The 5,811-nt window shown below is 40.8% G+C and overlaps 1 long non-coding RNA gene across 1 annotated transcript; it reads right to left on the bottom strand.

The window, feature by feature from the left end:
- Positions 1-538: 538 nt before the first annotated feature.
- On the bottom strand, positions 539-5,576 carry LOC110513651. The gene is made up of 2 exons (XR_005046807.1): positions 3,281-5,576; positions 539-1,837 (listed from the first exon to the last, which is right to left on the bottom strand). It is a non-coding gene; the product is annotated as an uncharacterized LOC110513651 (long non-coding RNA).
- Between the last annotated feature and the right edge of the window lie 235 nt (positions 5,577-5,811).

The following is a 5,811-nucleotide window of genomic DNA, read 5'->3' as shown; positions in this document are numbered from 1 at the left end:
ACAGAAGATGGCCCAGTCCCGACTTTAAGCAGATTTAAAATGCTGTGACATGAACCCGAGAGTGGTTCACACCAGGCATCCTACAAATATTGTTGAACTGAAACAGTTTGGTAAAAGTGTATGGTCCAAAATTCCTCCTGACCTTTGAAGGTCTGATCCGCAACTACAGAAAACATTCGGTTGAGGTTAATTGCTGCCAAAGGAGGGTTCACTTGTTATTAAATACAAGGGTTCACATGGTGTGTTCAATAAAGACATAACATATAATTGTTTGTTTTGTCTATTGTTGTGACTTAGATGAAGATCACATAAAATTGTATGACCAATTTATGCAGAAATGCAGGTAATTCCAAAGGGTTCACATACTTTTTTTTGCCACTGTATATTCCCACACAAAATAATTTATCCACTAACTGTATATGCTCAGTTAACCTATATACTATTTGATATATTTGGATAATACTAAATCCTTCACACCAATGTGTGTCGACCAGCACAGCTGCTACATGCATCACTTAGTGATAATAAATAGCCACAATGAAAAGTTAGACATGCTTGGTTTTAATAAACTAAGAAGCATTTTTAATTCACATTTAAATAAAACGAAGTACAAACATGCCTGTCACAGAACATTGAGGACAAAGAAAAATGGCTACTGGTAGCAATAATCTAGACATAACGTGCAAATCAGACACTATTTTCCCAGATAAAATACACTGCCTTCATGGTCCCTCGCAAAAGATGCATTTAAGACTCACATTTTAAAGCAATTAACCCCTTCAAAAGTAGGACTGTTTATTGCCTTTTCCTTTATTTTGAAACATTTTAAAATAACACATTTGTAATTTCTTGAAATCTAAATGGATGAAAATAAAGTTAACATGATCGTTTCGTCCAATGACAGAGGGGATGAGAAAGGACATCAGGAAGAGTAGCTGTTGCTTTTGCAACAGATAATTGGGATCCTAAAAAAAAAAAAAAAGGCAGTGGCAAATCAACACTAACATTCAGCTAGTTAAACCGTGCCCCCTTATCTTGAACAGCCACAGAGTACACACCATAATAGGCTACACAACTTTGGAAGGGGATTAAGGTCGGAAACTAGATTAAATGTGTAAATAAAACCTCACACAATACTTTGGTTTTGTAATGTACATGACGGTGGATCGTTCAAGGCTTACACTCCATTGAGGGATGCAGGTTTACCGACCAAGACTACTTCTCCATAGGCAAGCCGGTGTTCATGTTATGTGCATTACCAAGTCACCCAGAAAGCATGCTAACTTTCAACAGCACACACCCTAGAGGCCTAAAGCAGGGCTAGCCCTATATTATACAGCTCAACCAACTGTTAATCGTTTGAGAGTTTAGTAAGAGATATGAAAATAAAATATAAGCGAGTAGGCGATGGACCAAACAACCAGGTGGCATGGTCAAAAGCCACTATCCCATTTGTGAACCGGTGACCTAGTTTTCCCAGTCACCTAGTGTGACCACAGCTGCAGCTTGCATTGGTTCGGCTCCTTTTTTTTGTTAACGATTGAACTCATAACTTAAATAACGTAAATTATTCCCTTTTTCTTTAGTGACCTAATAAAACTAACGCTCCCCTCTTCCCCCATATCCCCCCCACCTCTGGATTTACCCTGCCCAAAGGCAGAGGTTGTTGAAGTGATAAGGTGAAAATGCTTCCCGTCATATCCGAGTGTTGACATCCAGAGGTGCCGACTCGCTGTCATCAGTTACATTGACATGTGTTCAGGAAGCACATAGGAGATGTCATCCCATGGGTGGCGGTACAGGCCCTGTTTTAGCCTCTTCTGGTCCAGGTAATGACCTGGGACGGGAAGTAGAGAAAGTGATTTGATTAACTAGAACTTATTTAACTACACCTTATTACTGTGATATAGTGAAGGGCGGAGGTGTATGCCTTATGATTAACGACTCATGGTGTAATCACTACAACATATAGGAACTTAAGTAATTTTGTTCACCTGACCTAGAATTCCTTACAATCAAATGCTGACCGCATTATCTTCCAAGAGAATTCTCTTCGAAAATAGTCAGTTGCATATATCCCTCCAACCTGAAAGAACTTCACTGGTCTCTATGTAAACTAGAAACCATACATCGAGGCTGCATGTATTGTAACTGGGGATTTTAACAAAGCTAACGTGAGAACAAGACTCCCTATATTCTATCAGCATATCGAATGAGTGACACGAGGTCGTAGCATTCTGGATCATTGCCACATTAACTTCTGCGATGCATGCAAAGCCCTGCCTTTGGCAAATCTGACCACGACTCCATTTTTTTAAAGATTCCCAGCCTATAGACAAACTAAAACAGGAAACGCCCCTGCTCAGGTCTATCCAATGCTGATCTGACTAATCGGATTCGACACTTCAAGATTGAAGCAATCACGTGTACTGGGATATGTTCCAGATAGCCTCAGACAATAACGTTGACTCGGTGAGCGAGTTTATTAGCAAGTGCATCAGAGATATCGTACCCAACTGTGACTATTAAAACCTTTCCTAAACAGAAACCGTGGATTGATGGCACATTCGCGCAAAACTGAAAGAGAAGCACCTCTTTTAATCATGGCAAGGCGACTGGAAACATTAACAAATACAAACAATGCAGCTATTCCCTCAAACAAGCAAAGTGTCAGTATAGAGACAAAGTAGAGTTGCCATTCAACAGCTCAAACACGAAACGCATTTGGCAGGGTCTTACAGTCAATCACATATTACAAAAAGAAAACGAGCCCAGTCGCGAACACCAACGTCTTGCTCCCAGACAAATTAAAAAACTTCTTTGCTCGCTTTGAGGACAATACAGTGCCACTGACACGGCCCACTACCAAAGCCTGTGGGTTCTCCTTCTCCGTGGCCAATGTGAGTAAAAGATTTAAACTTGTTAACCCTCGCAAGGCTGCCGGCCCAGATGGCATCCCTAGCCGCGACCATCTGACTGGTGATCATTTACGAACATATTCAATCTTTCCCTATCCCGTACGAGATTAGTTGTTTTTGGGGGTTGGTTAATCCGTTTAGGGACTCAGATACTCCCAGGATTATCAGAAGCGGGTTATCTATTGAAGTCTCCAAAACTTCAGAGAGGATCCCAAAAATTCCACACCAATAACCATGGAAGCTAGACCATAAGGCAAAGCAGTGGAGCAGTGGAGTAGAGGCAGCCTGACATTTATCACATGTAAGGGATGTGGAAATATCCTATGCAGTTTAGTTTTGGAAAAGTGTAATCTGTGTAATACCTTGAATTGTATGAGACGATGTCTGGAATTAATGGAGCATGTGTGGATATACTCCAAGCTCTCTTCCCAGTCTGCCACAGAAATGTCAGTCCCTAGTTCTTCCTCCCATTTTGCCTTGATGGCATCTGTAGAAGGTGTGCTAACAGATTGAAAAGCATCATATATCAATATCAGTTTATCTGAGGTGGGGCATATTTTTATGCATCTGTCAAACATGGAAGGTTTAGCATTCCCAAATGTTGGGAGGTGTTTTCTAACGTAGTCTCTAATTTGTAGGTATCTGAAAAAATTGTGTTTCCCTCAGCAACTCAAAGGAAGCAAAGGTCCCTTCTATGTATAAATCCCCTATGGTACTTATCCCCAGCTCCCCCCATCGCTCAAAGGTGTTATCAAGGTTAGAAGGGGCAAAGGAGGGATTCCTGGCGACAGGGAGCATGAATGACATTGGTCTAAGCTCAAAGTGGACTTTAATTTGCTTCCATATTCGGACTGTGCTATGTATAATAGGATTGTTACAATAAAGTGACATCTCCAGATTGACAGGCGACAAAATCACAGCACCAATAGAGAAGGGGTGACACTCCTCACGCTCCATAGTAAGCCAGCTGGATGCCGGAAGTGCGTCATCCAGCAGAAACGTAACAACGCGGAGGTTAGCAGCCCAGGTTAGCGGCCCAATAAAATATACAATTTGGGAGAGACAATCCTCCTTCCATCTTGGATTTACAGAGGTGTTTTTTACCTATCCTGTGTGTTTTATAATCCCAGATGAAAGGATTGATAATTGAGTCCAGTTGTTTATGAAAGGATTTAGGTATGAATACTGGGATGTTCTGATATAGGTAGAGAAGTTGTGGGAAGAAGACCATTTTAATGGCATTAATTCTTCCGAGTAGAGAAATTGGGAGAGTTCTCCAAAATATGTTTATGTAAAAGTATGTTTGCTTTGAGTTTTTGTATCAGAGGGGGGAAATTCTCTTTAAATAGTAAGGTGTATTGATTGGTAACTACAATTCCTAGGTAGGTCAATTTTTCTGAAGATAACTTAAATGGGAGAGGTTCTAGCCAGGAGGTGTTTTGCGACCGTATGGGCATTAATTCACTCTTGTTCCAATTTATTCTGTATCCCGAGAAGGTACCAAACAAATTGATCACATCAAGAGGAGGATGTCATCTGCGTATAGGGAAATCTTATTTAGAGTATCTTTAGTATTATAGCTGTGGATTGCTGCATGAGATCTAATCGTCTGAGCGAGCGGTTCGATAATTAGGGCGAAGAGCATAGGCGACAGCGCACAACCCTGCCTTGTCCCCCCGTTAAGGTTAAATCGGGGCGACAATGATTGGTTAGTGAGTATTCTGGCACAGGGGTTCCTATATAAAAGCTGGATCCAATTTATGAACTCATCTCCAATATTACATTTCTGTAGGAACTTGGTCAAAGGCCTTTTCGGCGTCAAGAGATATGACGGCAAGGTCCACGTTGGGTAACATCTGAGAATACATAATATTGAGATTGAAGAATGCGTTTCTGTTAGGGATAAAGCCGGTCTGATCCGAATGGACCAATTTGCCAATTAAAGTGCTAAGCCTGCTAAAATCTTTTGGTCTGTATTAAGGAGAGATATTGGTCTGTATGACCCTACCTCTTCTGGATCCTTACCCTTCTTATGTATAACTGTAATGAAGGGAGAGCTCCATCCTCATTGGCCTGAACAAACATTTTGTGCAGGTAGGGAGAGAGCATGTTGCTGAATGTTTTATAGAATTCACCAGGGTATCCATCTGGGCCCGGGGTGCCACTCTTTAGAGATTTAATTGTTTCTTGAATTTCATCAAGAGATATTTCCTTATTCAGGAAGTTATAATCTTCCTGGTTCAAGGGCAGGAAGATTACAGTCCTCCAAAAATGTTTGCATAATTAAGGGGTTATAGGATCCGCTTTAGATGTATATAGAGTCTCATAAAACTGCCGGAATCTGTCATTGATGTCTTTGGGGGAAGAGAGTAATTCCCCAGATGCAGATTTAACTTTGTGAATCATTCTGTCACTCACATTTTTTCGAAGTTGTCTGGCGAGTAATTTGTGTGGTTTGTCACCAAACTCAATTTTTTTTAAACAGTTACAGATCCAGTTGCAGCGTGTTCATACAAATCTTTTTAATGTGTGCTTCGGAGTTCTACGAGATTTCTGTGATTTTCTGAAATAACACACACACTCACTAAACACTCCGTAAATAAGTCAGTTCTTAACATAAAGACTTAAAACTCAAAATTCTATAATTGCCTACCACGTGTTCACTTTCAGCTTCCTGTGTAAACCGGAAGTGTCTTAAAATGGTGTCATAGGTGCTGTTTCCAAGGGTTAAAAAGGTCAGATCTTTTCAAAACTTCATATGTGTGATTAGGCAACCCCCATGAACTGTAAGTCAGTCATTTCTCCCAACAGATGTCAAAGAAAAGCTCTCTCTCACACACACACACACACACACACACAGGATGGAGTGACAAAGTGCGGTGCTTAAAGACAC

The sequence above is a fragment of the Oncorhynchus mykiss genome, unplaced genomic scaffold (assembly GCF_013265735.2).
Source record: "Oncorhynchus mykiss isolate Arlee unplaced genomic scaffold, USDA_OmykA_1.1 un_scaffold_458, whole genome shotgun sequence".
NCBI classification, from domain to species: Eukaryota; Metazoa; Chordata; class Actinopteri; order Salmoniformes; family Salmonidae; genus Oncorhynchus; species Oncorhynchus mykiss.
This window is presented reverse-complemented; position numbering and strand designations above follow the sequence as displayed.